General features: G+C 39.8%; 1 protein-coding gene across 1 annotated transcript in view; it reads right to left on the bottom strand.

The window, feature by feature from the left end:
• Positions 1 to 11,020, bottom strand: part of LOC135225733 (uncharacterized) — a 113,073-nt gene extending 102,053 nt beyond the window's left edge. Inside the window, exon 1 of the mRNA XM_064265126.1 lies at positions 10,795 to 11,020. The gene's annotated coding sequence lies outside the window, so the exon portion shown is untranslated. The remainder of the gene's footprint in view (positions 1 to 10,794) is intronic.
• Between the last annotated feature and the right edge of the window lie 204 nt (positions 11,021 to 11,224).

Below are 11,224 nucleotides of genomic sequence, written 5' to 3'. Positions count from 1 at the left end.
CAAGGAAGATCCGGAACTAATGTGGGATAGGGATCAAAAGAGAAAGGAAGAGAGTTACGTAATTCCTGAGTAATTAATTAGGTACTGAGGGTTGCAATAAACGGTGTAAATACTTGTGAACTTGAGCGTATTGTTCATGTCTTTTTTTGAAGACAAATAGACGGTGTTTTGCATTTTTTTTTCTTAGAATATGGCATTGTTGACCTTGGAAGCCTAGATCAGATGGGTAGGCGCCCTGCCAAAAAATCCAGGAAATGTTTTTACGTTTTTTGTTGTTATTTTTGATGTCTTCGATCTCACAACGGCTACAAAAACACGTCCAGCGGACACCCTTGCTGTACCGACATGTTTCATACACCTGAATAACGACGATTCTTCCCTTGGCGTTTTGTGAAACATTCCAGAACCTCGATAATTAGTTGATAGAATCTGAGCAGTCTTTTTACAAAAGATCAATCATAGATATGCGTTTCCAAAGAGGGTGGAGTGAGGACCATCCTCAAATGGAAAAGGTTATGTTAAAGTTAGTTAAAGTGATAGTCAGATCAGGTAAGTCAAATTAGTTTGGCAGATACGCCAGCTGCAGCCTTTCCCATTTTTCTAATCTGAAGTTCTTAGTAGAATCTCTTTCAATACCAGTGCTGCATCACAGCCTTACAGGCTGCTCTAAAATGCAAGAGCCGTGCTGGCACGGCCCTTCCTTTTTCCTCTCTCTCCCTGATCTATGGCTAATGAAAACAGAAGTGGATCCGAAGGAATTTCCAGTAGAAAAAATACACGAATAAAAGGAAAAAATCAAAATTCCTTGATTTCCACACCTGATCCACCTCTATTACCAGACTATCAACCGCAAACTTTCCGGAATTGTAGTTAACCCTCCCTACTCGAAGATAGTTTGCTTCTTCAGTAGTCTGACGCTAATAAGTCAGGAAGGACTTAAAACGATTACCTCAAATTCACAATACGTATTTGTAATCACTGAAGTACTTCGTAGGTTCCCCCTATTCATTTTTTTCGTAGTCGTTAAACTAGTTTTCTTTTTTATGAATGTCGGTGTAAGCCACTGAAATCCTGCCGGCGTCTTTTACTGGCATCTGAAGATGCCAGACAGGATCCACAAAAAGAGCGACGCCTTCAGAATCAATCATTAAAACTGGACTGGTGACACAAACTAAATGTTAAAACTCCGGTTACAGAATTGCAAACTCATTCCTTACGTGCTTCGTTGTAGCCACTTTATCGTGAGTTGATATGAAAAGAATGTATATATATTTTTCGGCATTTGCTGTGGTTAGCATTTAATGATATCAGTGAATAATTAGTGAGCTAACTAGACTCCCCTGACTCGTAGACTGTATACCTGCACTTGCAGGAGATTTAAAAATTATACTAATAAACTTTTTCGATCCTCTATACATTCATACACACATGCATAGACACACACACAGACATAAATATATATAAACATAATGATCGAAAGAGTTTATTAGTGTAGTTTTAAATCTTCTGTCAGTGCAGGTATACAGTCTGCGAGTCAGGGAAGTCTAGTTAGCTAACTAATTATTCGCTGATACCATTAAATGTTAACAGACCAGCAAGAAAACAAACATAAATTATACGTGTATATATATATATATATATATATATATATATATATATGTGTGTGTGTGTGTGTGTGTGTGTGTGTGTGTGTATGTATGTATATATGTGAGTATAAGAAATCACACACATATATAGGCTATATATGATATATATAATATATATATATATAAATATATATTTATATATATTTATAAACATTTATATATGTATTTTGCATGTATTATGTATGCTTTTGCTACTCTGCTATTCAACAACAACTTTAATCAGGATGTCATTAGCTAATATCACGAAAGGTTAACTGGACTATGGCTTCAAATGTTACAGGAAAAAAAACTGCTTGCTGTTAACCTTAACTGAACTGATAATCGTGAGATTTTTACATCGCGTCTTGACGAGATTATCATTAACTGACCGCATAGGATGACGAAGACCCCTTCATTGCTATGCCCTGCATATCGTTATACGATCACGATTCGAAGTCCATTGAAAACTGGAAACATTTCACGTCAGATTTCCCGCCACGGCTGTGACTCCTGTGTGTCGTGTTCATCAATGTCACTGAGATGAGTGTCTGGACTCATCTTAAGATCGCCGGAGGGAATTTCGTTTATAAGAGAAGAGGTGAAAATAAGTGAAGGGCAAACGTAAGTCAGGTGGGAACAGACCAGAGAGAAAGGTTGAGAAGCACAGGGCAGAAAACAATATTGCTGGGAGCCGAAAGGACGCTACAACGAACCTTCACTGTTCTATAGGTGAATTGCAGTGTAAGACACTACAAATATAAAACCCGTTGTTAAAGGTTCCTTTAATCTAGAACAATCACTACCTTCGAGCCATTCTAGGCTCTACTGTCACTTCAAGTCACAATAAATATACAGGAATGGATTGTCTGTATTTACTTTCACCTGAAGAGTAGCTAAGTGCGGCTCGACACTAGTATTATTCTAGATTAAAGGATGCCTTAACGTTTTTTATTTTCATTTTTAGTAACCTACAGTACTGTCTATAGTGCGCCGCCAAAGGCTCACTGTATGTCAGAGGTGGCCAAACAGTTGATTGCAGCCACTTGTTTGGCCGATCGCAGTTCCCCCACAAGCCCATATAAACAAACAAAAACACAAGCGTGTATAAGTAAGGCAATTGTACTCATGCTTCATCGTACTCTGGCGGTACTTGAAAATTTTTTTCCCACGTAGCACGTAATTATGTGTGATTATATAGTGAGTGTGGTAGATCGCAAAAGAGTTCCAGTCTTTCGAGTAGACCTAGGAGTTCCAATTATTGTCACAAATGGAAATACCTGAGCAGGCCTTGTCATAGAGATGCAAAGAGGCATATTGTGCGGTTAAATTAGTCCCCGTCAGGCGAGTACATTCAATGCGTATTTACCTGAATGGTGCATGGCAAGGGATTACCTGTGGTTCGAGAGGATCACCCACCCGGGAAGTACCTGCCATGCGTACGTACACCAGCCAAGGGAGCTTAGTGACATTTCCTTTCTTGAAAGGAGAAAATGAAAGTTCATTCCCGATATGAATATGAATTCGTCGACTGCCTTTGGAGTCAGTTTGTTCATTTGACCACGGTTATTAACTTAGATAGCTTTCTTTTTCATATTCACAGTCGATTCTTACTATTTATTACTTTTGTATGGAACACTTGACTTGACAAACAATAATACTGCTGATTAAATTTCGTTTAGTGTACATTATTACCATCAATTAAATTTCGCGTATTGTTAATCCGCCGTTATTTCCTTCTGTGATTCTCATAATTAATTACGTTTATGTACTTTTATTTATCACAAACAGAAGTAATATTCTGCAGAATCTTCGTTATCAAGTCAATTGTCTTATTACCTTTTCCATAAAAATGTGTACATAAAGATCATAATGGTAGTGACACAAGAAACCCCAAGAAGTCAAAAACTCAACAAATGAAAGAAGAGAGATAAAATCTCCACATAAAGTTGACGGCCGGAGCCTTCCAAGGGAGGGTTGCAACAAGGTCTCAAGAAATGGGTCGTAAAGCCTTTGGACAATTGACAAATCCGAATGCTAATTCAGTGTTCAGCCGACTTGATCAAGGTCTGTGGGAGACTCTCATTTCCAGTCTACCTACACTGAGATCCATGTTCCCTCTACCTGCCAAATGAAAAGCTGTTTCATGACGTCACAATCTCATTCTTCAGGTCCAGGATTTGACCTGGGATTGAGTATAACCATGGCCACCGAGAGATAGCACATTTGCACGTCACCTTCGTTGAAGGTCACGCTTCAGCGTGGAAAAGGTCAGGGAAAGGAAAGAGACCAGGCAGAATACTACTACTACTACTACTACTACTTACTAATAATAATAATAATAATAATAATAATATAATAATATGAAGGTAGGAGACCCTCTCCCAAACATGTTTTGTTAAAGATGATGGCAGCATCAGTGGAATTGATTTTATATATGGCTTTTCAATTCTTCCTATTATTCTCTTCTCAACAGGGCTGATATTTGCTAATAGCTGGCCGATGTTCACATCTTGGTTAAAGAAATGTTTTCTAAAAATACCAATTTATTGATATGATAACAAAAGTGGTTAACAAATCTTTGTCTAAGGGCGTAACGGAATTCCAACGTTTCCAACCGTATAATAATAATAATAATACTTCCCTCAAACTATTTCATTTGATAATATAGCAGAACTGCAACCATTCTTCTTATGTTTTCTTTTGTTTGTCTTCTTAGAAATCGATTTTCCTCCTCGTGAAGTTAATTTCATAAGTTTCAAAATGAAGAGAAGGGTGATACCCCCTGAAACAGATTGAAATCCGCCACGTCTCTAAAGATACACGAAAAAGGCAAATTCACTGTTAATTATTGACTCTCTTTATCTGATACTGACTTAAATATATTCTATATCTTTCAACGGTCCTTAACGAAGCCGTCATTCCAACTTCATCATAGATCTGCGACGTTTTCGGAAGGCATGAGACTCCCTCCATCTCAGGCCATTACAACTACTGACACTGCAGCCGTTGGTGTTTGAAACTAAGCTGGGTTTATGCTAATTATTAGAAAACGTATAAATTCACTTTACGTTTTATTTCCCGAGAATGTAACTATTTAAGTTTCTCAAGAAGCCTTTGGTATAAGCTTGATTCCCCACGGCATTCTCCATCTTTATTGCAACCCGCAGCTAGTTTCATGATTCAATAATCAGATCAGCTGAGGCTCAGTGGCATTTAACAGATTATACTTAAAAGCATTGTGCCCTGCTTCAGTTGGGGAAGTGAACGTTCCAGCCACAGAATCACAAGTGGGTATATATATATATTATATATATATATATATATATATATATATATATATATATATATATATATATATATACATTATATGTGTGTGTATACTACACACACACACACATATATATATATATATATATATATATATTATATATATATATATATATATAACATTATATGTGGGTGTATACTACATATATATACATATATACATGATAATATATATATACTATATATATATACATACATACACTGTATATATATATATATATATATATATATATATATATATATATATATATATAAATATATAGTACACATACTAGATATCAAATAAGCCTTTATGCTTCTTCGGAAGGCAGGCGCCAGAAAAGTATAGCGCTCTAGTTCTCAGCATGTCTTTCAGAATGAGACTGATGCCCCATGCCCTTTTCTTAACCACAAAATGTATCGCCTAGTGGATGGCAGTTCGGGATCGGACTTTGCATTTTGTGACTGTGAGCCCAGTGTTCTACCACATAAAACACCAGATACGCACGCAAAATGCACACAGGAAATGAACCTGCCATTTTCCTTCACAAGGAGAACGGAAGTGGAGCGGAAAGGCCACAGCGTCTATGGTTTCTGTGGTCAGCGACTAATAACAAATATATCATTACAATGAACCTCTAACCTTAACAACCTTGGCCTTGACACCTGGATGAACACTTGTTAAAAGCAAATTATTCTGGTTTCCACTGATTACCAACACACATAAATAGACACCTACTTGACTTCGTATTTTTGAAGAGCTCTGTCTCGCTACATTGCTATAAAATAATGTCTCTATTTGCAACATCAAATGCACTTTTCAAATCAATGAAGGCTACAACACTGGTTGGGGAGAGACGAGTGTAGAGCTCCATGAGACAATGATGTGTTCCTCGTTGGGGTAGGAAGCCGTATATTCTAGATGAAAGCTTATCTTGCAGCCGGACCATAAGGCGTGAGAGGAGGATACGTTCAAATACTTTGCAGAAACAGGAGGTGAGGGAGACAGGACGAAATTTGTCAGTGCCAGGCTTGGGAACACGGGTATAATTGTACTATGAGTCCATGCTAGGGGCACATATCCCAGGCAGAGGCAGAGGTTGTAGAGCCGGAGGAGAGGGTTGCCAGGTATTTTTATGAGTGTGCAAAGGACTGCATAGGTGATGCCATCATCACCAGGAGCTGACTTCTTACTCCTTGCTAAGGTACGTCGTAGCTCTCCCTTAGTTATGGGTACATCGTCCTCTTCATCACTGCTTAGTAAGGCGGAACTGAGACGTAAGGCACGATGGTTTTTATGTGAAGAGAGAGAGTCTTGTATATGAGCTGGAAGGTTGATGGTTCGTGACTGTGCTGACCACTCATCAATAAGGTCCTGTGCATACTGAGCAGGGCTGTGGTGGAGGACACTTGGGAGTTTCTTCTTCACAATCCTGTTGATGAGGGTGGCCACATGGAACCGATGCTTGTTTGATGGTTGATGCTGTCTGTTAATTTGTGCCAGGAATCTGTTTGTACACATTGCTGTAGAGCAACTAGATCATCTCTCGATAGTTGATACTGATGCAGAGTCTTCAGGACTTGGTTGTCTCATAAAGGCAAGGCCATCATCCATCGCCTTCTTTTCTGCCTGAGAAATTCGATTATCCAGTGTCATAGCACCAACACGATGCCTGATATGAGGCTTTCTGATATATTGTGTGTGGAAAGCATGTGTGGTACTAACAAGTAAGGAGTAAAGTTTCTCCGGACAGTGGAGGTCAAATGTGGGTCGAAGGTTAGTCATATATGAAATGTACGTAGGCTGGTACTTAGGCGGAATTGTGATGCAAGTGCGATTGTGTATTGGAGTAGGTGTAGCGGGAAGGGAATATTGGATGCTGAGACCAATGTGATCAGAGAAGAGTGTAGGAACCGTTACACAATTGACTCGGGAAGGTACGAGTCCACAGGTCAAGATGTGATCCAAAGTACCACCTCGTGCATGCGTAGATCCACCAGTGTCCCAAGGCGGGTCAGTTGATTTCGACGAATGTATCCTAGAAGTAGATTCCCGTTGCGGTTCACAGTGCCAGCAAGATCTCCCAAGTCTGGATGACGGGCATTAAAAATCTCCCATGTAAACCATACCACGAAGGGTGGGGCTGGAAGCTTGGTTGTATTTAATCCTACCTGGTGCTGCATATACATTGCACAGTCGTATGGTGCCTCCGCCAACAGTAATCTCAAATAATTGAAATGTTGTATCTTCATCCTCAGAGTTTGGGAGAGGTCTATGCTGAATTGAAGTGCGTATATAGGTGATGAGGCCATGTCTTACTAAATGGACGTAGGACACATAGCCAGTGAGCGAGGGAGCTTCTTCCCTTGGCTGAAGCATTACCAACAAAAGCTTCCTGAATTAGAATAACATCTGGGTGGTGACTATGTATAATTCCCTTAAGTGCACAGAAAGGAAAGTTTTGCCCAGTTTGTAATACCACAGGCATTCCATGAGATGATATTAAGCTTTACTTGGTTATCGAACATGTCCCTTGGAAGAACGGTGACTAGATAAAGAGGCAGTGGTAACACCGGTATGAATTGGTGGTGTATCACGTGGCAATGGTCCTGTATGGGGATTAGTAACACTCTCAAGACATGTAGCAAGTGAGTCAAGTTTCTCAGTGAGTGTAGTAACTGATGTGATAACAACCTGCTGAGCTTCAACAAGAGATTGTAGTGTGTTATCATTAGTAGCAAAATTTAGAAGTTAGATTGTCAAAGGAGGTTACGAGACTGTCGATGCGAGTGTCCATGCTCTCTAAACGAGATTCAATGGCTTCAAAACGTGATGTAAGGGAGTCACACCGAGACTTGAGGACATCTACAGCATTACGAAGTGTAGGTCCACTTGTGAGGAGGCAGTAACAGTGGGTTTGATTGATGGCACTGGAAGCTGTTGTGCAATAAGCTGGTTCGATGCAGAGCCTGAACGCCTGGTACAGCCATGCCAACACATTGACTCCAGGCTCATTACATCTCGGGCATTTCCAATGCGAGGAGTCCGGTGTAGGTAGAGGTAATGAGCTTGATGTTGATGCCGAAGAACTGTCAACCACTGTGGTGGTACAGGGGGCCGTCCGGTAGGGCAGGTCCGACTGTCATGCTCAGCAGCACAAAATGCACACTTTTCAGGGGCAGCACAGTATCGTGAGATGTGACCGATACCCCAGCATTTGAAGCACCACGGCTTTTCGTCTGGCATTCTGCGTAGTTCACATGATGGTAGACAAGGGAGGAAGGAGAAGTTAACAAAAGGTGGGGGTGGATCTGGGTGGCTCCAAGTAATGACAATACGATTGATGGACTTCCCATCCTGTAGGAAACGACGTACAGTGTGCACCCCTTCCAGTTTCCTTAGCTAATGAAGGGTCTACATCCACAGGATATCGGAGTGATGGAAGCATTTCGTGTAGGGAACTTACGGGGTCTGTTTACATCATCCTGAACATCTAACACAAGTGACAGAACCTCACCCACCACCCTTGACCCTGTTTATGATATCCAGGCGATGCCTCGAAATGTATACAAATCGAGAAGTGACCGCAGACATTTTAACTTCAGCCAATTCCCGATCGAGGCTGAACATCTTGGTAACCTCCGATAGCCAGCGAAGCTTCACATTAACCCCCGGATTCTCTCTAAATAGGAGCTTTATGTATTCAGCACGTGGAGCAAAGGCAGGGAGAACAGTTTTTGTAGCCATGGTAGGTATAATCTGAAAAGCAGTCTAGGCAGGGAATTATTTAGAACTTTATTTTGAGAGGAGGAAGCATCACACTTTGTAGTTTTAGCAGCAGGGGATGATGGCTCATTACTGCTATCTGAATCATGCTCCATACATCGTTTGTTGGAGGTATAGGTATGGTCCATGAGACTAGGAGCTGCACCAGCAGGGATCAACTTATGAGATTTAGTAGAGACAAGTCGTGGCCAATGTTCCTGTGTAAGCAGATGTTCTTCAACATTATCATCACTTAGAGCAAGGTCCTCCTCAACATCAGCGAGAGTACCAGGTCCCGAGAATTCCATAGTCATTATCTACTGGTGTTTTAACAATGCCCGTATCTAATTTCGTTTCTATGGTACAGTAACATTGCCATGACAGGGATAACCACGTCACATACTCTGTACTGCGCATGCGCGGTTTAGGAAAAATTTGAACGTAGTGGTATGGCCGAGTGAACGAGATTTTTAATCCTAAATAAAGTCTAAGTTCAAAAACTCGTAAACACACTAATGTCATAGCACTGACCACTAAGTGCTACCACAGCTTTCAGTCAATTCTAGGTGATGTAGATCTTCGTATCTCCTAAATATTCGAGAAAGTTTTCAGAGCATACAAATGCGCTTGTTGACAAAGTCCAAGATCTTCTTCTTCAGGAGAGAGAGAGAGAGAGAGAGAGAGAGAGAGAGAGAGAGAGAGAGAGAGAGAGAGCTTAACCTCACGGCAAAAATTACCCCTGAATTTCATAAATGTTTCGCCAAACCAGTTTCTTCATTCATGGCGGTATTGCTGCTGACAGCATTTGAAGCCCGAGAGCCGACACATTTCTCACTTCTGATTCAGGCATCTTCTATAACATTAAAAGGTGTGAAAACCTGCTAATGTGCCAAAGATATTGCAACACACACACACACACATACACACCTATCAGTGACGGTACTTCATAAGGGCATTTGAATGAGTAATGGCGATTCACCCACACGCATGAATACACATAAAACTATAAAAATATTATTGACACTCGAAATTATAACTCACCAAAGTTCCTCTTATAACGGGGTGCAAACCGTTAAAATATGCAAGGCAGAACAGTTTCATTGTAAGTTATGCGACTACTTCTGTTCCTTATTGTCTGATTTAATGTGCGTTTAGACGGTTCTAAAAATTCTTCAGTAGTATATCCCGTCGGCCGCAGCTGCTGTGATTTCTGCCAGGATTTTAAAAATCATCCGCTCTTTCTGGTCTCTGATGAATTAACTAACTTATAAATTCGCCTTTTTCCAAGTTAAATAAGAAAAAATCTAGTTATGTCAATCATAGACTCATTGAACTACTTTGAAGCATTAATAATAATTATGTAACGACACTTTAATTTGTTTTTGTCCCGGGCGGTACCGAAATAGAATATTCGATTACATGACATACGTAAGTTCTTGGATATGAATTACTACTATACTCTGTTTTTTTCCATCTGTCCATCCGCCTGTGGTGGTCGCGCATGGCAACACTGACACCCGGGCTTTAAATAGTTACGCTATGTGTAAGTTTTAGGTAAATAAAAGGATATCTTGGTGTCAATTTGCAACTGAAAAGTGTTTTAATAATTTACTGTATGCGAATTACACCGTTAATATTCGAACTAGGATATTGTTATTATTGTTGAATGTAAGCTAAATGTAACTATCTAAAGACCGAGACGCAGTGTTACCATACGCAAACACCACAGGCGGGTGGACAGATGGAAAAAAAACGAGTATAGTTCATGAGAACTGCATACAGGCATTCAGTTAATATTCGGGCTATACTAGGGAACGTTTCAGTACCTTTCACACTGCTGATACCCAGTTACGAACTCACAACAAATGTAAAACAAAATAAACTGGTACTAAACAATATAAAAAAAAAGTCACATATGGCAACTGCTAGTAAACGTGCTCAAATCAGTGGAGCTACGGCATGGTCCCGCTACGGTGACAGCTTTTTGTTTACCAATACCATTGTAAGTCATTCGTAAGAAAGCATTTCATTAGTGTACTTGAGCCATCCCTTAGAGCTACAATCCAATATTAACTAGAAATTGTAGGTTACACTCACCAACGGTTACGGAATGAAATTCCTAGGCTAATTAGAACAAACCGTATTCCTTCCAGCCATATTGGTAAAACCGTAGGCACTGCATTTGCTCAGGGAAGTTCAACAACCGTCATCTAAATCCATTTCGTGTCGTCCCCCTTCATTAGTCTGTCAAATGTTCGTAAGAAAAAGCAGAAATTCAATCTGCACTGTCACCCTCAAACTTATAACGTACACCAAACGCCCTTCTTCATCTTTGGTTAGGACATCACGTCTGGTATGGTATCAAAACAATTCAAATGAGTCTTAAATCAGATGTTTTATAATTTATTCTAAAAGATATATTGATCTATATACATAAAATTTGTTTCTTAAATGTATATGAAAACCAGAAAGACAGAGAACAAAATTTTCCAGTTTTATATTCAAATATTAGTGATGCCTCAACTAA

Source organism: Macrobrachium nipponense, chromosome 13 (assembly GCF_015104395.2).
Source record: "Macrobrachium nipponense isolate FS-2020 chromosome 13, ASM1510439v2, whole genome shotgun sequence".
Lineage (NCBI taxonomy): Eukaryota > Metazoa > Arthropoda > Malacostraca > Decapoda > Palaemonidae > Macrobrachium > Macrobrachium nipponense.
This window is presented reverse-complemented; position numbering and strand designations above follow the sequence as displayed.